Source organism: Tachypleus tridentatus, chromosome 13 (genome assembly GCF_004210375.1).
Source record: "Tachypleus tridentatus isolate NWPU-2018 chromosome 13, ASM421037v1, whole genome shotgun sequence".
Lineage (NCBI taxonomy): Eukaryota > Metazoa > Arthropoda > Merostomata > Xiphosura > Limulidae > Tachypleus > Tachypleus tridentatus.
Genome location: NC_134837.1, coordinates 175,631,447 through 175,655,391, shown reverse-complemented (window position 1 = coordinate 175,655,391; position 23,945 = coordinate 175,631,447). Strand labels below are relative to the sequence as shown.

Sequence of the window (23,945 nt, the reverse complement as noted above, 5' to 3'; positions counted from 1 at the left end):
GCCTTAACCACCTGGCCAATTCAAATTAAATATCCTACAAGCTTCCATGGGAAAGATCTCCAACTGGTATGTTTTTGAGGTGATGTCATTTTATTAGACATAAAGCTACGTAAATATGATCCATACTGTGACCATCATAGGCATTGAATCTAAAGTTTGCTGCTATAAGCCTTCAGACTTACCGTTAACAAACAGAGCCGACTTTATGTAGAAAAATAGAGCGAAACTGACCACAAACTTGTTTTCTAATTGGCTAGACTTGAAGGTGTGATGTTGCAAAATGAAGTTGAACCAGACACTTTGTTTTCTGATTGGATAGACTTGAAGGTACGATGTTGCAAGACGATGTTGAACCATACATTTTGTTTGCTGATTGGATAGAGTTGAAGGTGCGATGTTGCGAGACGAAGTTGAACCAGACATTTGGTTTTCTGATTGGCTAGACTTGAAAGTACGATGTTAAAAGACGAAGTTGAACCAGACATTTGGTTTTTTGATTGGTTAGATTTGAAGGTACGATGCTGCAAGACGAAGCTGAATAAAGAATGTCTGGCCTGGCATTTGCCTGCATGGTTTTGACTAGAACTGCATTACAGTCGAGTTGTGACTGATATGAAATGAAAGAAGATAAGTTTGGTGTTGAATACGGATTAATCAATCAAACTGTAGTTGCTACGGAAAGCAGTAGTGGCCATGCATGTGCATGTTTTCAGTATCCTTTTACGTTATTACCACATTTAAATTTTGGTTGTGTTCCATTTTTTATCATTTCTCATAACTTTCCAGCCATGACGCTAAATCCCGAACCTCACTTTACTTTAAATATTTTAATTATATTACTTTTAAAATAAACTTTTATTTTCACACTTATCACTATTTTTCCCTATACTATACATACATATTTTTTGTGACAAATTTATATGTGGTTTATTTATTTTTCGCTGTAGAAATTCAAAAATCCACAAACATGATATGTTGAAAAAATACGAGAAGGAATATAAATTAATCTACAAATTTAGCACAAATGGAAAGGATGACGTTTCGCTTTAGGTCTGAAGGCAGAAGAAAATATTTAGAAACTTCATCCTTTCCAACAAGTAGTTTCTGCCTATTTCACCCGTGTTTGTTCATTATTAAAACTCTGCCTATGTCATTTATAAAATATTGTGAATTTTTCTTGTTTTGTTTTCATTCTGTGGGAGTTGCACTTCATAATGAATGTATTATTCCGATAAGAAATATTTTTGGAGTATTTGTAGGAGTTATTGCTCAACAAAATATTTACAAAATGCGCCTTTAACTACCAGGAAAAGTTCACACTTATTTCCTGTCTTTGGAGATAAACTTCCTTAACATCCTGGCCCTGCATGGCCAGGTGGTTAAAGCACTCGACTCGTAATCTGAGGGTCACGGGTTCGAATCCTGGTCACACCAAATATGCTCGCCCTTTTAGCAGTGGGGCCGTTATAATGTTACGATCAATCCCACTATTCGTTGGTAAAAGAGTAGCCCAAGAGTTGGCGGTGGGTAGTGATGACTAGCTGTCTTTCCTCTAGTCTTACCCTGTTAGATTAAAGACGGTTAGCGCAGATAGCCCTTGTGTAGATTTGCGCGAAATTCATAACAAACCAAACCAAAATCGTATTGAAGTTTTAATATTTCAAATGTTGAAACTGAATACTTACCCGAGGGAGGGTGTTTATCGAAACTAATTAAAATGAACTAGAAAGAGCTTCTTAGTTAAGTGATATATCATGAAATAATAGATTGTGACTGCATTATTTCTTCTTTACCAATTTTTACTTTTTTCTTTTAGTAGTTTTATATTAGTCTCTATAATAATAGTTCTGTATTAATATCTATAATAGTAGTTCTCTATCAGTCTTTGTTTGCCTGTTGGTAATTCAATATTAGCTTCTATATTAGTAGTTCTCTATCAGTCTTTGTTTGCCTGTTAGTAATTCTATATTAGTCTCTATACTAGTAGTTCTGTATTAGTCTCTAAACTATTAGTTCTGTATTAGTCGCCCCCCGCTGATACAGCGGTATGTCTCCGGATTTACAACGCTAACATCAGGGGTTCGATTCCCCTCAGTGGGCTGAGCAGATAGCCTTTGTGGCTTTGCTAAAAGAAAACAAACACAAACACACTGTATTAGTCTCTATATGCATATTGGTAGATCTGTATTAGTCTGCGTGTGTCTGTCCTGATGTAGTGTTAATCTTAGAAGGGAGGAATCGTCATTATTTTACTCACTCGTCCACTACTCTGAGAGAACAGGTAATTATCAAATTTATTATTCAGTATGGTAACCGAGTTTACTAATTAATTATAAGTTCTGAAAATTATGAGGTATATTAATGCACACTCGTATTATATAGAAGGTAAGAGGACTTTCAGTTATTGATAAAACCTTCATTTGATATAAAGTTTTCCTCATTAGAAGCATGGTTACAAACCAATCGATCCACAGCTGAACGTACTATAAAGCCATACGGGAAATAACGTGCATTTAAAGCTGGGGGGAGTTGCACTCCACATTCAGATTGAGTGAAGGTTTGATGCTCCCTCGCATACCCCGCAGGACTGCACCATTTTTTGTTCGTCTAATGGATCCAGTGACAATACTACTAAATATAACAGTAATGAAGTAATGACAAATGCTATCTTTGTTAGTGTCTTTCAGAAATTATTTTTGCTATTGCTTTTAACTGGCTAAGACGTTTTTTTCTGTTTTACCCTTGAACTGATCGTGTGAAGTCGCTTCGTCAGCAGTCATTAATACACACCAAACCATGCAGTGAAAGTATATGATGTTGGCCTTGAAAACTATATTTACAAATGTATCCAAAGTTACGAATTTTACATTCGTCTCTCTTTCGTCCCTAAATTAAATTATATTATTGGTTGTTCGTTAACTAGAACTGAAATTTTAACGGATTTAAAGTATAGAAGCTATGAACTTTTGGGGGCAACAAGTCCTCCAAGAAACATTACATCATAATGAAGAGTGCTTTGTATTTGATATGTTGACAGATAGTTATCGATAAGTTGAATACATATTCAGAAATTTGAGAATTTACAGATAAGTATTTTATATATTGTCACCAAGCTGTGATATCTAATGAAATTCCGCCCTTGAAATTTAGTCTATTAAAATAGTATTAAGTAAGAAAAGGAAAAATCGATAGAGACAAATAGAAAACACATCTGCATTAATCTATCTTTCTGCTGACCTAAATCACGTAATTAATCAAACCGATCACAGAAAGATTAATGCCGCAGTTTGTGATGGTTGATACATGTTGAACAGATTAAATTACGCGCAAATTAACGGATATGATGCAGCACGCGCCGGCGTATCTTCCTCCTGCTTTCCACGCGCGTTCATTGTGAGTCATTAACTTTTTTGCACAAGTGACTTGAAAGATGGTTTGGTTTGTTTTGAATTTTGCGCAAAGCTAGACGAGGGCTATCTGCGCTAGCCGTCCCTAATTTAGCAGTGTAAGAATAGGAGAAAGGTAGCCTGTCATCACCACCCACCGCCAACTCTTGGGTTACTCTTTTACCAACGAATAGTGGGATTGACTGTAACATTATAATACTTCCACGGCTGAAAAAGTGAGCATGATTGGCGAACCCGCACCCCTCGGATTACGAGTCGAGTGCCTTAACCATCTGGCCATGCCGGGCCCTTGAAAGACGGCAAAGGCAGCAATGTTTACATTCCTTTTTTCCAGTTCCATAAAAATAAATCAATTTATTTTGGTGCTTAAAACATCAAATGAGCCATTAATTATTGTTTATTGCACCACAGTCTGTGAAGCGAACACGAGATAAAATACAAGAGAACGGGTAATAAATTTTAACAAGCCAAACGACTGAAAACTACCAGAGCATTGATAACCCTGTACCACTAACAGAATAGTCCTAGAAATATATTATATCTCCTTCGCATCTACGTTTATTTTTACATAATGTTCGATGTTTCTTTTTGAAACAACGGATGTAATGGCAGCTATTAATTTTCAATGTAAGTTTGGTATAAGAAATTCATTCGTTAAATTCTAAGAAGATGGTTTGTTTACGGTATTATGTGAACATAAGTTTGAACTTACCTTCTCAACGAAATGACTTAATAATTTCTTACATCGTATTGTCAAATTTACTGCCCGATGGGACAGTCCGATCAGTCTGCCAACCACTAGATAAAAATTAAATATAAATAATGTATTTCCATAATACTTATAGTATGCTAATATAATCGTAAATTGGAAAACAATGGTTTCTAAGCCTAATGATGTGGTTTTATTTTGGGGTACAGGCTACATATACATATTTCGATAGAATATTGGTCTTTCTTCTTCAGGTACGATAAAATTATTTCACTCTTGTTTATAAGTCGTTGTTTGTCAATGTATTATTGCAAATAAATACATGACGAAGATAAATATGGAACATGTTTTTAGTGATTTTGACGTTGAAGTTTAGTTGCTTAACGTTTATTGCCTATTGCGGCATTGCCTGTAAGTCTGATCCCAATAACCTTGAAGAAAGAACCGTGACATGATTGTTTTATCGATTGCTTGATTAGCCTCTGAGACTGCACTCAAAATAGTAAGTAACCCTGCCACACGCACAAAAAAATAGGAAGCCCTGGTCTAATTTTTCTTTGATTGAAAACTTCATCTAGTTCGTGCTTACATGCGTGGTATTTCCAGAATAACCGATTTTCTTGTAGTTATCAGATATGTCCATCCTAAGTTAACGGTGGTTTCTTTGCAATGATGTTTTCGTTTTGTAGTTCGTGGAATAATTTGATTTTCGCACTAAATCATAGAATGCATTTTCACTCACATATTCAATACCAATGATACTGAAACCTGGTTTAAATTTTATTTTGGTCTTAAAGTCCTAACGAATGAAGTTTCTTTAACCGTAAACACCCTCTCACAGTCAGACGAACCAATTATTGAAAAGTGGTTGCGAGGTGCAGGAATACTACAGCTCCATTCGTGCTTTTGTACAGATTACAGCACGTCGACCGTTCTTTTCAAGTGTTCCATAATCCGCGTTTCAAGTGTTCGAAGAGTTAAACAAATATAACTTCTCTTACACCATTAACTTAGGACTAGAGTGCGAGTGGATGTCTTTTGTTGTATAGAGATATGTCTATTTAATAACGGGCGGATCGAACAGGAAATGTTCAAAGTAATCTGAATTTCAAAATTTGACTGAGTTTTAAGCTGTGTAAGAAATGCAAAACTGGATATATGATGGAAAGTGAAAACAATCTTTATTAGTGACACGACAAAAAACAATAATAGCGTGTGTAGAGAAAGAGACAATCATGTCTATTGGATCAATGAATGTGTCGCAGCTCACTCTTTCTCAACAGGTCAGTTTTAAATTAAACACGATGAAACCAAGTAGAACGCTAAAATTACAGTAGTTCTGATTGAGCAAGAAACGTCATATCCTTTCTTTGCGAGAGTGTTACCAAGTGATCAGTTATTCTCTTACAGTATTCATGGGCCCGGCATGGCCAAACATGTTAAGGCGTTTGACTCATAATCCGAGGGTCGCGGGTTCGAACCCCGGTCGCACCAAACATGCTCGCCCTCCCAGCCGTGGGAGCGTTATAATGTGATGATCAATCCCACTGTTCGTTGGTAAAAGAGGAGCCCAAGAGTTAGTGGTGGGTGACCAGCTGCCTTCTCTCTAGCCTTACACTGCTAAATTAGGGACGGCAAGTGTAGATACCCCTCGAGTAGCTTTGCGCAAAATTAAAAACAAACGTACAACATTCATGAATGCGTTAAGTGAAAAAAATAAAAATTTCTGTATAACTAAAAATGAATAAAAACATATGATATGCCCATTTATTGTTAACAATCTGCGGGTCGTGGGTTCAAATTCCTTCACTCTTAGTCATTTCCATAAATATAAGGGATAATGTGCCCCAAACATATGAGCTGGTCCACAAATAGCAAAGATCGTTGTATACTTTCTCAAAGCAAGACATCTTTACAGAAACATTTTACACAAGTTTGTTTGGGATTAAGCACAAATCTACACAATGTGCTATCTTTGCTTTTGCTTACCACAGGTATCGAAATCCAGTGTCAAGCAGTGTGAGTCCGCAGACATATCACTGTGCCACTGGGGGGGGGGGACTTTTACATGAGAAGTTGTATTTGATATTTGAAGTAAATGGCTAAGAACAATAGGTAACTAGAGTGAAAGAAACCGCTACATCCATCAAACTTGAAGTATGCATATGCTTGTAGATATATGAAACTTTTAAAACTTTTGCTTAAACTTTAGAATTAAATGGGGGAGGGAGTAGGTAGAGAACACCTAACATTTCTGCATACTACAGTAGATGCAATTTTCTGTACATCAAAAAATATACATTTTTGTTTAGAAGCCTTGAAAAAGTTTGTCAGTTCATGACAATTTTGTGGTTAAGAAAGAGAGAGAGCGTAAAAATGTGTGATTCTTTTACATCGATAAATTATACGTCTCGTTCGTAAAGTAACATTTATACAAAGTCGTTGTTAATATAAACTAGAAGTCGAATGCTTTAAAAGCTACACCCTAACAGAGAATCAGATGTTTGTTTATTTTAACACAAAGTCAATGGGTTGTCTACATTGTGAACACATTGGGAATCAATTCCCAAATTTTAATGTTTTAAGCCATCGAGATCACTGATAAACTATAAGGAGACAAAACCAGCCGTCGGTAAATCGATATAGATACAACAGAAAATTGTGACTGACAATAATTGATAAGTAGAAAATTTATAACAAATGTATTTGTTATGAAATTTTGAACAGGTATTGTAGACCGTGAGTTGGCACAGGTTGGTTATAAAATATCAACGTAGATTAAATTACCAACGACATACATACATATATACACTACATGGCCAAAAGTATGTGGACACCCCTTCTAATTACTGGGTTCGGATATTTCAGCCACACCCATTGCTAACAGGTGCATAAAATCAAGCATACAGCCATGTAATCTCCATAGACAAACACTGGCAGTAGAATGGGTCGTAGTGAAGAGCTCAGTAACTTTCAACGTGATACTGTCATAGGATACCACCTTTCCAATAAGTCAGTTCGTCAACTTTCTTCCCTGCTGGTGCTGCCCCAGTCAACAGTAAGTGCTGTTATTGTTAAGTGGATACATTTAGGAGCAACAACAGCTCAGCCACGAAGCGGTAGACCACACTAGCTCACGAAACGAGAACGCCGAGTATGAAGCGTGTAGCGCGTAAAATTTGTCTGTTCACAGTTGCAACACTCACTACCGAGTTTCAAACTTCATCTGGAAGCAACTTCAGCACAAGATTTGTTTGTTGGAAGCTTCATGAAATGGGTTTCAATGGCCGAGAAGCCGCACACAATGCCAAGCGTCGGCTGGAATGGTGTAATGCACACCACTCTGGAGCAGTGGAAGCGCGTTCTCTGGAGTGATGAATCACACTTCACTACCTGGCTGAATCTGGGTTTTGTAGATGCCAGGAAAACTACCTGCCTGAATGCACAGTGTCAACTGTCAGCTGTAAAGTTTTGTGGAGGAGGAATAATGGTCTGGAGCTGTTTTTCATGGTTTGGGCTAGGCTCAATAGTTCCAGTGAAGGGAAATCTTAATGTTACAGCATACAATGACATTGTTGAGAACTGTGTGCTTTCAACTTTGTAACAACAGTTTAGGGAAGGTCCTTTTTGTTTCAGCACGACAATGCTCTCGTGCACAAAGCGAGGTCCATAAAGGCATGGTTTTCCCGAGGTTGGTGTGGAAAAACTCGACTGGCCTGCACAGAGCCCTGTCCTCAACCCCATCGAACACCTTTGGGATGAATTGGAATGCCGTCTGCGAGCCAGGCCTTCTCGCTCGGCATCAGCGCCCGACTTACTCTTGTGGCTGAATGAGAGCGAATTCCCGCAGCCATGTTCCAAAACCTCGTGAAAAGCCTTCCCAGAACAGTGGAGGCTCTTATAGAAACAAAGGGGGGACCAACTTCTTACTAATTTCTATGGTTTTGGAATGAGATGTTCAACAAGCACATATGGGTGTTATGGTCGGGTGTTCACATACTTTTGGCCATATAGTGTATGTAGTAATTTTGTCGTAAGTAAAACATGCTGTACTTAATTAGTACTGCTAGTAGATAACATGATCTAGCAGCTTCTGTAGTTCTCATCTGGAGGACTCTAGGAGAGACGACATATTGGTAGGGATTTGGAGTGGGAACCCAGGGAAGTAAGTGGCTGGAGAGGAAGATAAAGTTTTTTATAAATCACAAACCTGATAAACGTAGTTAAAACACTAAGATTGTAGCACTTTTTCAGTTTCTTTTCAAATAGAAAACTATGGACTTACGATACATTTATCTATTGCAGTCTGTCATAGATTACCCTGGATAGTTGGTTTTAGATAAAAATAAAGCAACATGTACAGTAATGTTTTTATTTCTTGGGGTTAATAAATACACATTTTAGTGTTACATGTATAATTTGTGCAGCCAGCTCAAAGCATTTCGCAAAATGACGAGAAACGTTAATTCTCGATGGCTTACGTGTCCATTGTCATGCATAAATTGTACACATATGTGGATGTGGGTGTACACTACACTAAAACAAATTAAAATAATAATACCATATTACAAGTATTGTAATTGGCCACTTTGAACAAGAAGCAACAGAAATGATGAATCACCCAGCAACAAGCCGTGAACTAAAGTTCACGAACACCTTCACGTTCAGTAAATTAGGTATAGGACATGGTGCCGATAACATCGTTTGTAGACCGATAAGAACTGATGCAGAGAGTGTGATGTATCCTGGTAAAATTGGATTGGTTGTAGAGCAACGTGAAGGTCTGCTTAATAACAGGAGGTTCGATCAGGATGCCTATTCCGAAGTAAATTAGGAATAGGACAGGGTGCTCATGACATTGTCCGTCGACCGTTAAGAACTGATGCAAACTGTGTCATGTACCCAGGTAAAACTGGACTAATTTTGGAGCATTGTGTTAGGTCTGTTTAATAACAAGAGGTTTGATCAGGATCCCGATTCCAAAGTAATAGGATATTTCTTGGTAACTGAGTCATGAGAAGAGATGAAATAAAGAAATTGAATACAAAGTAAAACACGAAAGGAATAATCGTTATTTATCTCACAATCAAAACATAAACACGATGTGTGTGTGTAATTGCTTTTGACACTGGACAGTCAGTTAATTTTACCTGTTATTCGATGTTCAATCATTCAAGCTGAATCTCCATGCATCAGACTCACTATATCTAGCGTTTATTACCCCGCAAAAAAAAAACACATTCTTATTTACCCAAAACGACTAGCACATGGCTAGCCATTCTCATTCAAACCACAAGTGAGGCCATAAACTCTAGATATCAAATGAATACGATTACAGCATACTGCTGTCAGCATCCTTATACAAGTGTAGTATTGCAGCAATTCACCTTCGGGAACAGTGGGTACTGTATAGTTGGGAATAACAAAGAAATAAGGGCAGTTATAATGAAATCAACATAACGAATTTTTAGACTACATACAACGTAAACCTGCCAGTACAAAGAATAAATGGTAAGTGCAGAATAGTAAATGATGTGCAACATCATAAGAAGATAGTAATGCACAGTATATTCATACACCGTAACTGTATGTTAAGCCAGAGGACCCTTACTTCGTCGAAGTATCTCAATTTACCAAATAATATGTAGTTTATTTTATATTTTTGGAAGAGAGACTATTTGTGAATTACGAAGTTTTGAACTTATGTTCTTTTCACAAAACCTACATAAAATACACAATACAAGAATGAAAACTGTTGAAATGTACGATTGTCATATGATGATTACAGAATACAAAACTACAAAGAATAGTATATTCTAAATTAGAAGGTTATCTAATTTTCAAATTATTGAAAACTTCAATCACAAGATACTTTATATCAGAGTGAAAGGTGCTAAAAATGTATTGTTTAATTTCCATTATTTTTATATTTTTAACATCACTTAAAGGTATTTTTGTCAAATCTAATTTATGGAAATAGCTTGGTTTGAATTTCGCGTAAAGCTACACAAAGGCTATCTGCGCTAGCTGTCCCTAATGTAGCAGTGTAAGACTAGAGGGAAGGCAGGTAGTCACCACCACCCACTGCCAACTCATGGGCTAGTTTTACCACCGAATAGTGAGAGTAACCGTTAAATGATAATACTCCCATGGCTGAAAGGGTGAGAATGTTTAGCGTGACGGGGATTCTAACCTGCGACCCTCAGATTGCAAGTCGAGCGCCTGAACCACCTAGTCATGTCAGATGCCAGGCCCATGGAAACAATGAATTGTACTAGCGCTGGAACGTTACAATTATAAATATTTTAACCTAAGAAAATACAGTGGTACCTCGGTTCTCGAACTTCATCCGTTCCAAAAGGCTGTTCGAAAACCGAATGAATTTTTCCCATAAGAAATACTGTAAATTAAATTACTCCATTACAGACCTCCAAAAATTAAGCATTGTGAAGCATTTTAAGTAAAAATATTGCTTATTTATACCTGTATAATAATACTTACATGCATAAAGTCAACCACAAAAACTATACACACAATAAAAAAACAATAAATGAAAATTTAACTGCGCTTTACCTGTGCTGAGGAGAGCTGATGGTGTAAGTGAAAGGTGGTGAGGAACGTGGAGAGTAGAAGGGTCATTATTGTTTGGAAGGGGAGTCACCTTCCATAAAAACGTCAGGTAACTCTCCTTCTGGGGTTCTTTCTCTTTCTGTCTCTTTGCACCGCTACAACCTGCTTGAGACTCACTGGACCTATTTCTGACTAAAAGCTTGTCTAATGAGGTTTGTTTCTGCCTGCATTTTTAAAATGTTTCTGATGTAAGACATGGCATCGTCATTGAAGAGGTTTATGCTGCAGTTTGCTACAGCTTTGTCAGGGTGAAATTTTTCCACAAAACTTTGTAACTCTCCCCATATTCCACACATTTTCTTGATTAGTGAACTAGAAACATCCTCCCTTCCCTCCTCCTCATCTGAAGACACTTCCTCAGTTGCCTTCTGTTGCTGCTCCTTCTGGGTGTCTTGAAGTTCTTCCATGGTGAGCTCAGTGTTGTGGTCTTCCACCAACTTCTCCACATCATCACCACTCACATTCAAGCCCATACACTTGCCTAGTGAGACAATATCCTCGACAACAGGCTCAGCCTCAAAGCCTTCAAAGTCTCTATTTGCTACTGAGTCTGGCCACAATTTCTTCCAGGCTGAGTTCATGGTCCTCAAAGACACTTCCCTCCAGGCTTTGTCTATGATCCTCAAGCAATAGAGGATATTAAAGTGATTTTTCCAGAACTCTCTGAGGGTTAACTTTGTGTCAGAGGTAACTTCAAAACACCTTTGAAACAGTGCTTTGGTGTAGAGTTTCTTAAAGTTCGATATGACCTGCTGGTCCATGGGCTCAATGAGAGGAGTCGTGTTAGGGGGCAAGAGCTTCACCGTAATGAAACTGTACTCCTCCACCAACCCATCCTCCTAGCCTGGTGGGTGAGCAGGTGCATTATCCATCACAAGAATGGTCTTGAGTGGCAACTGATTTTCCGTGAGGTAATTCTTTACACTTGGGACAAACACTTCATGGACCCACTCCATAAAAAATTACCTGGTTACCTATTCTTTACTATTAGCCCTCCACATTACATTTAGTTTACTTTTCAGGGTATTATTTTTCATTAAAACCCTCGGGTTCTCAGAATGGTACACAAGCAAAGGCTTAAGTTTTTAGTCCCCACCTGCATTACTACATAACAATAGAGTTAGTCTGTCCTTCATTGGCTTGTGTCCTAGCAGTGACTTATTCTCCTTGGTGATGTAGGTCCTCTTTGTCATTTTCTTCCAAAAGAGGCCTGTCTCATCACAGTTGAACACTTGTTGTGGAATAAAACCCTTAGCTTCTACATAGTCTTTAAATTCCCTAACAAATTTATCAGCAGCGTCTTTGTTAGAACTGGCACGCCCCCATGTCTCACCACACTATGTATGCCACTTCTCTTCCTAAATTTTTCAAACCACCCCCTACTAGCCTTAAAGGCATCACTTGTATCAGCACTCGTTCCAGGGATGTTTTTCAGGAGGTCAGCATGCAACTGCTTTGCTTTCTCACAAATGATGGTCTCAGAAATGCTATCACCAGCTAACTGTTTTTCGTTTATCCGAATCAATAACAGTTTTTCTATCTCTTCCATTGTTTGTGATCTTTGTTTCGTAAGCACTGTCACTCTTTTTGCAACATCCGCTCCTTTGATGACTTCTTTATTTTTCAGTATGGTGCAGACTGTAGACTTCGCCATACCAAACTGTGTAGGAAGATCAGACACGCGAACACCATTATCCTTCTTTGACCCCATGATGGCTTATTTAATTAGAATATTTAGAAAAACAAAACAAAAAGAAAAACGAGAACGTTCACAGCAGATTTTAGCGGGGGTGTGGACTGAGCGACAGGTGCGGGTAAAATGTTTTGGGCAAGCTTGGCGTGGGCCGAAAATGGTCGAAGGGTCGTTCAGGTCATCAGTCGGGTTATTTTGGTGGTTCGGGCCACGACAGCTTGGTTCGGGAACTGAGTTTATGTTTGACAACCGAGACATTTTTTTCCCAAACAATATGTTCGAAAACCGAATTGTTCGAGAAGGGAGTCATTCAGAACCGAGGTACCACTGTAATTATTTTCAATCATAGTTTGAGATTTACGTGTTACGTATAACAAAAATGCATAACATTGTTGCGTCAACTGTTTTCGTTTGTGAGGTGCCATCAATGATGTGTTTGATATCTATATAAAAATATTTACATAATAATTTAAATTTCAGCCCGTTAATTTAAACTCTCTTTTGATATTCGAAGAATCTGCAACTGCTTTTCAAATTTTGAAATGTTTAAAATTATTGTTCAAACAAGGTTTTAATAAACATTCTATAACAATGTTAATAACAATGAAGTTTTACAAAAGAACAGTACAAAAACAAAACTAAACTGAAATGTTGATAATCAGTCCAATCTGCGTTTTAACTGGTGTGATTGGTCAAACAAGAATTTACTTATTTAAGACAATTTAGTACATTCAGTTAGATTTTGTTTCATTTTTAAATTCAAAATGAATATTGAATTTACAGTTTTCTGTTAGTTGTGGTGAGCATTATTTCTGATAATCGTTAAGCATTTTTACTTTAAAATACGAAATACATGCTGAACTTCGCGCATTAAGTAAGCAAAACAAAATAAAATTCTCAATTTATCAAGAATCACGACTCGACAACGAGCAAGCAAACAATTTTTGTTCGATTTATCTAACGCAGAAACTAACGCATGCGTGGGGAATACACTCAGTCCTCTACATACTGTTACAAGACTGGAAGGGTAAGGATTTGAACGTGCGAGAGAAGAAGCTTGGAATGCCTAAAATCGATCGATTCATGAAAATTGTTGCTTGTTTATATAACGTTTCGTAGCTGTAGAACGAAGCTGCATTTTCGTTTCTTGACTTAATTGTGGAATTTATAACATTTCGTGTAAGTTGAATTTGTTAAAAAATAAACAAATTACTTCCATTTTCTATAGGATTGGGTCTTGGAATAATGTTAATAGAGAGGAGCTAGAAAATTGAAAGCGATCCTTTTTTCACTTATGTGTTTCTGACGTACCAAAGATGAATTAATAGTATACCAGAAGATAAGTCCGCATTTCTGAAAGTTAATTTTATCGTTTCAAACTTATATACAGTGTTGTTGTTTTCAATACCGCAATTTTCCTTTATAACGAAGGTCATTCACCTTTGGTGTGAGCAATAATTTACAAGCTCAAACCTTAGTTCAACCTAAGAAAAAGAGTATTACAAGCACACCGTAAGAATGAAGACGAACGAACCAACTCCGTTAATCTGGCGCCCCCCAGTGGCAGTCTGCGGACTCACACCGTTAAAAACCGGGTTTTGATACCTGTGGTGGGCAGAGCACAGATAGCCCATTATGTAGCTTTATGCTTAATTTCAAACAATCCATTCCATTAATCTGGGTCCAAGTTACAGATCTAGTTTCTCTCTCTCTCGCCGCTGAATGTGGCGGTTAGTTTGAAGGTTCGAGACATGATGCCGCTGAATGTGGCGGTAAGTTTCCCTTGCTTTTGAGATCTTCTAACAAACGCAATCTTTCCTGTTTGAGTCTCTATCAGGTTATTGTTTTTACACTTGTAAACCCATTAAATTGTGTAAGTATTTCAGATTATAATATCAATATGTACTTATTGAAAATTTATTATCGTAATGATTGAGCACGTGTTCATTCTTTCCCATGGGTTAGGCGCATGTGGTAGGTGTTGCTGATTGGTTTCCTTTTTCTGTTTGTTTGCTTTTTAGTTAAAAGCCCCTTCGCGAAAGCTTAGTGGCAAGCCTAAAAGTTAATAATGCTAAAACTCTGGTTTCGATATTTGCGGTGGGGAGAGCACAGGTTTTCCAAACAATAACAAAATCTGAAACGGTTATACGTGACTACTAGATGTCTCTGACCTGGCCGTTCAACCCACGCGCGTGTAAGGAACCATTCATGTTGAAAATTCCAGTTTCAGCTCTTGCACATGAAAAAATAAGTTACTTGTTGTAAAGTATTTTAAATCTGACTTTGCAAACATATTATAAAACTAGTTACATATCACTGTCGCAGGCTGCCTATAAATTGTATTAAGCGTTTGGTATTCCCCAAGACTAACTTAGTGTCAAACCTACTGGTACTTCTTGTTTTCAAATTAGGTTGTAAGATAATGAAGTTTTTATAAGTTTACAGACAATGAATACCAAATATATTGCAAAAACACACACAAACAAACGATAGTAACAATCTTTGATGGTTTGTAACAACAAAACTTTTGGTTAAATAATACTTACTACGTTTTAGAAACATTTCTGCACATTCACTGAAGAAGTACGTATTTATAGACAGAAGCTGGCTCACTTCACTTTGGATGGTAGCACGCATGTAGAAACCATTTTGCATCTACAGGGAAAACATTGTGTCAAGCGTCCTCTATTGGTAACATAGGGAACTACCTTTCAAAATACAGGGCATTTGAAACTTGAATTCACCGAAGCTGTCACTCTTAGTTGTTATATAATATACAATTTGTCAAATGATTATCAGTTAGACAAACAGCGCCACTCTTATTCTTGTTTAATACTAACCGTCACTCAGTGAAGGTGTAATGGAATTCATGTTTTAAAAAAGGACATGGTCAGGTGGTTAAGGCACTCGACTCGTAATCTGAGGGTCGCGGGTTTGAATCCCCATCACACTAAACTTGCTCGTCCTTTCAGCCGTGGGGGTGTTTTAATGTGACGGTCAATCTCACTATTCGTTGTTAAAAGAGTAGCCCAAGAATCTGCCTTCCCTCTAGTTTTTACACTGCTAAGTTAGGGAAGGCTAGCGCAGATAGCTCTCGAGTAGCTTTGCGCTAAATTCAAAACAAACCAATCATAATCTGAGGGTTATGGGTTCGAATCCCTGTCACATCAAGCATTCTACAAACAGTCCCACTATTCGCTGGTAAAAGAGTAACCCAAGAGCTAGTTGTGGGTGGGTGAACTTTCCTCTAGTCTTACACTGCAAAATTAAGGACGGCTAGCGCAGATAGCCCTCGTGTATCTGTGCGCGAAATTCAAAACAAATAAACAAACTTAAAATGAAAAGTTCTCGGAATTTCAAGTTAATGTTGTGTGAATGTGATCGACAAATGGGTATTTATGGTCTCCCTTGTACATAAAGACATTTGAAAACAAAAAGCGTGAATCAGTTTGGGGCCCTAGGACCACCCAAATAGATATTTACAACAAGCCATACCCCAGGCCAGTCGTAGTAACAGAGTGTTATATGTTGTAAATGGTGAGTATTCACAAATACAAAGGTCAGTGGTAAAATCGTTCACGTGCCGCAAGCAATAGCACTCAACATAATCAAGATATCCGTCTGGAAACGAGTTTAACAAGGTATGGTTTTACCAAGATGATGCTTCTAGTTAAACCGTCCCACACCTCAAGCAACTGGTGAATGGAACAAGTATTCACAATATTTCACATGAATACATACCAGCAGGAATGGGTGGTGTGAGGTGGATATGATAGTTTTACGACGAAGATTTTTGTAGTGGAAATTACCATAGGACTATTGTTATGATGCATCATCGTAATATGAAGCATGACAGGACGTGGCGACAAAGGTTGTAAAGACGTGGTGAGGCTTCAAAGTCGTTTTAATAAAATGTGTTCAGTCTTTGTACATAAATATCAACATATATATATTTAGTGTTCAATTATGTATACAAACATTAATCACTTAGTTTTTCTCATTACAAATGAAGATAACACGCTGTTCAGCATGCAACATTCGGGCAAGCGAAACTAAACTTGATTTGATAAAGCAAAATATATAGAGATAAACGCCCTTTTTAATTTTTTATTAAATGCAGTTACAAAGGCGAAACTAAGTTACACTTCATGCGAAAAAACAGTAAATGTTGGGCTAAGATAACACAGATAGTGTAATCAACAAAAAAGAACGGTAAAATCAATGATTGATGGTGTAAATCTATATTTTTTACACAATAACAAACAAAACTTTTTTATCTTGAGAAATATGTAAGAAAAGGAGATGTGGATTAGAAGAACGTTAAAAACTATTCAACCAATTTCAGTAAAGCAAAAATGTTTAGTAACTAGTATTAATTTAGGCGAAAATTTCTAAAGACGTCTAAAGGGACTTAGAAACTGGGATTTAAAACTAATCAAACAATTTGTTTTGGAATTTCGCACAAAGCTACTCGCGGGCTACCTGTGCTAGCCGTCCCTAATTTAGCAGTGTAAGACCATAGGGAAGGCAGCTAGTCATCACCACCCACCGCCAACTCTTGGGCTACTCTTTTACCAACGAATAGTGGGATTGACCGTCACATTATAACGCCCCCACGGCTGGGAGGGCGAGCATGTTTGGCGCGACGCGGGCGCGAACCCGCGACCCTCAAATTACGAGTCGCACGCCTTACGCGCTTGACCACGCCAGGCCACTAATCAAATCAAACAAGAAGTTAACATTAGACTGACCACGACAACTTGAATAGGCTTGATGAAGAAAGAAGTATAATTGATTTTTCTTTATCTGTCATCATAAGTTTGTATAAATATATTGGACACTATAACAAGTCAGTTTCAAAACCTAATATTACAGTATTCTACTGAAGCTTCAGTAAAAAAAACTGGAACAGTACAAAATTTTACTTCTAAAAGTGGAACTGCTACTACAATATGGAAGTTCAATAAAAATAAAATCACAATATTATTAGCTATAAGTTATACTGAAAAATTGTGTATGAAATTTCTAAGGGAGATCTTCCAACATTGAACTTTGGGAATGCCAACTGCAAATACCAAATTGAAGTTGACCTAGCTCAAAGCAAGGAACAAAGATTAATACACAATAAAGGCCAGGTGGTTAAGGCACTCGACTCGAAATCTGAGGGTCGCGGGTTCGAATTCCCGTCACACCAAACATGCTCGCCCTTTTAGCAGTGGGGGCGTTATAATGATACGGTCAATTCCACTATTCATTGGTAAAAATGTAGCCCAAAAGTTGGCGGTGGGTGGTGATGACTAGCTGTCTTTCCTCTAGTCTTACACTGCTAAATTAGGGATGGCTAGCGCAGATAACCATCAAGTAGCTTTGCGCGAAATTCAAAACAAGCCAAACTGTCATCTCGTCCCTTTTTTGAAATCGGAGGGATACTTGTTCTCATCCAGATTAACCACCATGTTTGCATTTTTAACGCTCGATAAATCTTGTGATCAGCCTATTTTGCACATGGAAACAAATGCAGTGTTTTACAAATGGCCATGGAAGTTCCAACTAAAGTTCTTAAATAGTGTAAACATTATTTGAACTTTGATAAACACATATTACATTATCAGTAATTTTGCAGCCGTTGTCACGGCGAAATTGCTATCATGTAACTCTAATTATTAATCTAGTTGCTATTTTTGAAATACTTTAATTAAAACTAATCACAGTTTTAATTATTTATTTTGTTGTGGCAATGCCAAAAAAGTTTGTTTGTTTTGGAATTTTGAGTTGATAGATTAGAGGGAAAGCAGTTAGTCAACGTTATCCAATAGGAGCTCTTCGGCTGCTCTAATCGATTATTGATTTGACTGTTACTCTTATAGTGTACCCATGATTCTCCGATACAACATTCAGATACACAATCTAGGCACCCTACTAACTAGGCCACGCACGGAGAAGTCACAAAAGTTATAATATGAGTATTCTACTTATGTTTTATTTCTTAATTCATCCAGCCAATGTAATTATAATCATGTTTTTCGTGTGAAACGTACATCATGGTTTCAACAAACTGGCGAGTGTACTGTTTATTTTTTTTATGTATTATATAAAATATGTATTAACTCCTATTGCACACTGTAGTTTACAGTTAACAAACCCATATTATTTACTAAATACACATACAAATGTTTCAGTTCTGTAGCAGATAACAGTTTAAATAAATCATAAGCTGTGTTTGAATAGAAATTCAGTTTTCTTCAGTTAACTTTAGAATGTTACTCTGATGACTATTTCACAATAAAATAACATTTTTGGTTCTAGTTGTTTTATAGGTGAGGAAAATACTAACGTAGGGATTTTAATGCCCATGTAAACTCGGGACGGCTCTAGTTTGTTACATGATCATTACCCTGATCAAATGATACGTCCACTTACTATCCCTGCCGTGATTGGTTCCTTTTCTCAGATTTAGTAGCCAGTCCTACTTTTTTTTTTTTTATTTAGCAATAATATTTTTCATAATACTTCTTTGTTTATTTTTTTTTATCAGATGGCGTACATGAGTTACTAGCTTATAGAGTGGATTCTAAAGTTGTATACTTTTCGCATATAATTATAATAAAATAGGTAATCAAAGATCATGAATACTGTTTTGCTCTATCAAATGATGATAAAAGTATAGTTACTGTCAGCGCTAGGAAGGTGTCGGTTCTGTTGAAGAAACATGACGATGAACCAAAATAAGAAACACTCATTTTTGTCTGTTCGCCGGTTTTCGACTAATGGACGTTGTAGATAGCTGAAAAGCGACGCATGTACGGAAAGTCTGTTCAAGAAAAAAGTATACAATGGATATATATGCAAAAACGGCTCGTTTGGGTTGTGAACCTGACGATGACCGAAGAAGGTCGAAACGTTGTTCGCTCTTCTACGTAAAATATTTTCTCAACCCAAACGAGCCGTTTTTGCATATATATTTCTCTACAAGTGGGTTTTCTCGACATCACTGATTATACAATGGATAGTTTGTACTGTGCCCATCACGGGTATCGAAGCCAGATTTTTAGCGTAGTAAGTTCCGTTAATTACTACCGAGCTGCTTCGGGTATTTTAAAATAAAATTGAACCGAAGGTACACGGTTTTAGTCACATAATTTATACTATCCACACACAATATTTGACCATTTCTTAACAACAAACTATTCTTATTAACCTATATTACTTTGATTGTAATTTTTCATATTAATTATAACCCCTTCCCCCCTGATAACTTAGTGTAACATCCAAAGGACATAAAGCGCAGGACTTGATTTAAACAGAAATTTAACCTCAACCCAAAATACAATAGTTACTACATTAATAATTTCCAGTTACACAATATCTGTTTATTTATATTCGTCCATAATATACAATAATACCTACGATAGGTTTTTATGAAAACTAATTTCAGTTAATTACGATATTGTTTGTCTATAGAGAACTGGGTAACTCAATGAATAGATGGTAAGTTTTATTCCTCTTGTACTGGAGGTTTCTCATTCGTAGCAATAGGGATAATCCTCTCGTTCGGCTTTGAATCCTCTAACATTTTCTTTGGAGCTTCAATTGTTAAAATACCATCAGAGCTCAGTGAAGACTTCACTGTTTCCGCTTCAACATCTCGAGGTAACATGTAGTGCCGGACGAACTGGCGAGAAACCCAACCGTGCTCGTCCGGTTTTTCCTCGTGCTTTCCTTCGATTACGACAAAATTTCCTACAGTTTTTACCTGAATTTCCTCTGGAGCAAACTGGTTCACGTCCAGCATGACCTGGAATTTGTCTTTTTCGTTTTTAACCTGTGATTCACCGGTGTATCCCTTTTGGTCAAGTCTGTTGTAGTAACTGCTGTATGGCGTCGCTGGCAGATCCCTGTTTAACAATCCTTCAGCAAAGTACTGGTCGAATATACGACTAGGAAAGTCCCATGCATCCCACCAATCTCGACCAAATAAAGCAGGAATAAGACTTCGTGGAAAAGACATTGTTAACACCACAACTGTCTTCACTTTCTTTGAAAGCAACTGACAAAAACCAGCTGGGAACTTATCTATACTAGCGCATTTATAAGCTTTAAAAGCGCCCTCTTCAGATGATTCTAGAAAATGTACACGCCTTCCTTTCGATTTGTTGACGTAGTATTCTACAACATAACGTTAGTTCTAGATTTTTCTCTGCAGTATAAATTTCTGCTTCTTCAATGCAGAATGTAAGATATTATACAATCTATGACATTAGACTCTTCATTTGCTCCCAAATACAAACTTGTTTATATAAACACTTCGGTTAATTTTATTAGAACAAAATAATTACTTTGTGATACTGTTAACCTACCAAAAAGAAAACCAATATAATTTTAATAAAATATATTTATTTAATAGTTATTATTTGTTTCCTCGCTGTAATTACGTTTTTATATTCTGTGTGGATACGGAGTCTTGCGTACCGTTATTCAAAATATGTTGCTGTCGTACTAAGAACATCATTTTCCGGCCCGGTATGGCCAGGTGGTTAAGGCGCTCGGCTCGTAATCCGAGGGCCGCGGGTTCGAATCTCCCTTTCAGTCGTGGGGGCGTTATAACGTGATGGTCAACCCTACTATCCGTTGGTAAACGAGTATATCCCAAGTGTTGGTAGTGATGACTAGCTGCCTTCCCTCTAGTCTTACACTGCTAAATTAGAGACGGCTAGTACAGATAGCCCTCGAGTAGCTTTGCGTGAATGTTTGTTTTGTTTTTGAATTTCGCACAAAGCTACTCGAGGGCTATCTGCGCTAGCCGTCCTTAATTTAGCAGTGTAAGACTAGAGGGAAGGCAGTCATCACCACTCACCGCCAACTCTTGGACTACTCTTACTTACCAACGAATAGTGAGATTGAACGTAACATTATAACGCCCCCACGACTGAAAGGGAGATTCGAACCCACGGCCCTCGGATTACGATCGCACGCCTTAACACGCTTGGTCATGCCGGGCCAGCTTTGCGTGAAATTCAAAACAAACTAAACCAAACCATCATTTTCTAGACAACAGAACTTGCAGTATTAATACAAACACATTATTTTGAAATAATATTTCCTACAAATAGAAGGACAATATTTCTACTGATGTTTTGAACATAATACGTGAATCATTGTGATATAAGGATGGTTCTTCAGAAGGATACACAAAATAGATAATGAAATTAATAAACTTTAACGAGGTATTCAGGTGCATCTATCACTAACTAGTTGGCCAGAATGAGATCCACAAACCTCAGAAGTAATACATTACTACCATTCAAACAAGTTATCCTGTAATATACATGTTTCAATGTAGCTTTATTTCAGATCTATTTTCGTTTCCTTCAGAATGTTCACAAAAGGCCATTTGCACATTTTAATTGTTAATTTTGAACTGATAGACTAGAGAAAAAGCAGTTAGTCATCGAAATCTACTGTGAAATTATACAGAAGGACAAATACTGGTAAGGTATAATATAATACCATGTAAGGTATGCAAAAAAACGTAAAGAATATCCTCCTAGCTTTTTATAACAACCGGCAACATGAATCTATATATAAATGAGGGCAGTGTTTCTTACTTTTTCTTGTCCAACTTACCCACCTTTACACATAAACGTTTACAGGTTTGTTCGTTTGTATAACTTGGCTCTTTTTTTATAGTAGTAGCCCAAGAGTTGGCGGTGGGTGGTGATGACCAACTGTCTTCCCTCTAGTCTTACACTGCTAAATTAGGAACGTCTAAAGCAGATAGCTCTCGTGTAGCTTTGCGCGAATTCAATAAACAAAACAAAAACAAATCTTTTTTATATTATCTGTATACGAATAACGCGTGCAGTCTGACTTGACTGTTTTTTGTACGTGTAAAACGTTGTGGTCACATATCTTTTATTTTTTGTTTAGACAAACAGTATTACCTAGTTTATATTAGTTTAGTGAAAGGTAAAGTCTGAACTTAGAGACTTGGATCAGTAGTTCGTATATCTAGATATTTTAAACATGGAAAGTAATATGTGATTTATGTTAGGCAAACTGTGATGCTCTCTTTCTATCTTTCAAAATGGTAAAGTCTCCTGGTGGGACATCGGTAAATTTGCTGACTTACAACGCTGAATTTTAGACTCATTTTTCGCGGTTCATACGGCATACAGCCCACTGTGAATTAGCTATAAAACAAACAACCACCCGAAATGTTAAATTCTATTAATACCAAGTTCTTACTACTTATCTTGTTTATTTTGTAAAACTATTTTCTAAAACAAATTAACTTTATTTTCTATTAACTATATTTTAATAAAAGTTTTAATACCCATACCAGCCATCTTGAGATATATTTTTACTTCAAGTGGGTTTCTCGTCATCACAAAAATTGACAGTTAATCACTTAGTATGAATGGTGGGTGATAGGTTGCTGCTAATTAGTTTTTCTCTCTCTGTCGAGTACTTGAAAACTAGGAAAGGGTAAAAATAGCTCTAGTTCTAATAGCTTTTCCACGAGTACAGAAATGCAAATAAGTATTGATTACATAACGGTATCAAATTCATTTAAGAAAACTCTATATCAGTTTAAAAATGAGGAAATGCTTTACCTCTTTTCATCAACTGAGAAGAAATGAAACTTGTATATCCTAACAATATTCTGTAATTTTTTGGTTATTCAAATAATAAAATATAAAATGATTAATTCTGATATACTTTTAATGTGGCACTCCTGTAAGCTTATGATTATAGCATGCAGGCGTACAATGTATTTTCTATCCCTTATTCAATGCAAAAAATTCGAACTTTTATACATATAACTTATACAGTTTTAACGTTGAATATTGTTTTAAAAAATAGCAAAATTAGTTTCGCCCTGTTTACTTGTGGAACTGAATCATTCCTCTGGAGCATAATGTGTGCCTTCTTGTGAGAAGGATGTCTATAAAATTGAATACTAGGCGAAAATATACAACGATCTTTTATTCTGGGAAATCAGATGATACCTTAAGCACAACCACGTTTATTTTTAGATAGAAATGATCAAAGCTGACCTTGGTAGCTATGTATTTTCAGTCTGGAATAGATATTCATTAAGGATTGAAACGTCTTTGAGAATCCTCGAACCTCCTGTAAAGATACTATAAATATACACGATTTAAAAAAATATATAAAGATTTTTTCGCGCAATTTTCTTTGTGTTTAACCTCTTTTTTAAACTCAGCCAAAAGTCAGAGAAATAAAGTATATTACAGTAAATCATTTTTTTGTCGAATTATTCTATAGAACCTATCCGATAGTTCTTGAGGGAAATCAGTGCACCTTAGAGTACCATGTGATCACCAACCCTGTCACATCAAACATGCTCGCCTTTTTCAGCCGTGGGAGCGTTATAATGTAACGGTCAATTCTACTATTCGTTGGTAGAAGAGTAGCCCAGGAGTTAGCGGTAGGTGGTGATGACTAGCAGCCTTCCCTTAGTCTTACACTGCTAAATTAGGGA

The 23,945-nt window shown here is 36.9% G+C and overlaps 1 long non-coding RNA gene and 1 pseudogene across 1 annotated transcript in view; both read right to left on the bottom strand.

Moving 5' to 3' along the window:
* LOC143238348 (uncharacterized) overlaps positions 1-15,083 on the bottom strand; it is a 57,598-nt gene extending 42,515 nt beyond the window's left edge. Inside the window, exons 1-2 of the long non-coding RNA XR_013020539.1 lie at positions 14,986-15,083; positions 4,120-4,205 (exon numbers count right to left, since the gene is read on the bottom strand). This is a non-coding gene — a long non-coding RNA (uncharacterized LOC143238348). The remainder of the gene's footprint in view (positions 1-4,119; positions 4,206-14,985) is intronic.
* A 4,704-nt stretch (positions 15,084-19,787) lies between these two features.
* LOC143238347 (protein lethal(2)essential for life pseudogene) lies at positions 19,788-20,526 on the bottom strand (annotated as a pseudogene).
* Between the last annotated feature and the right edge of the window lie 3,419 nt (positions 20,527-23,945).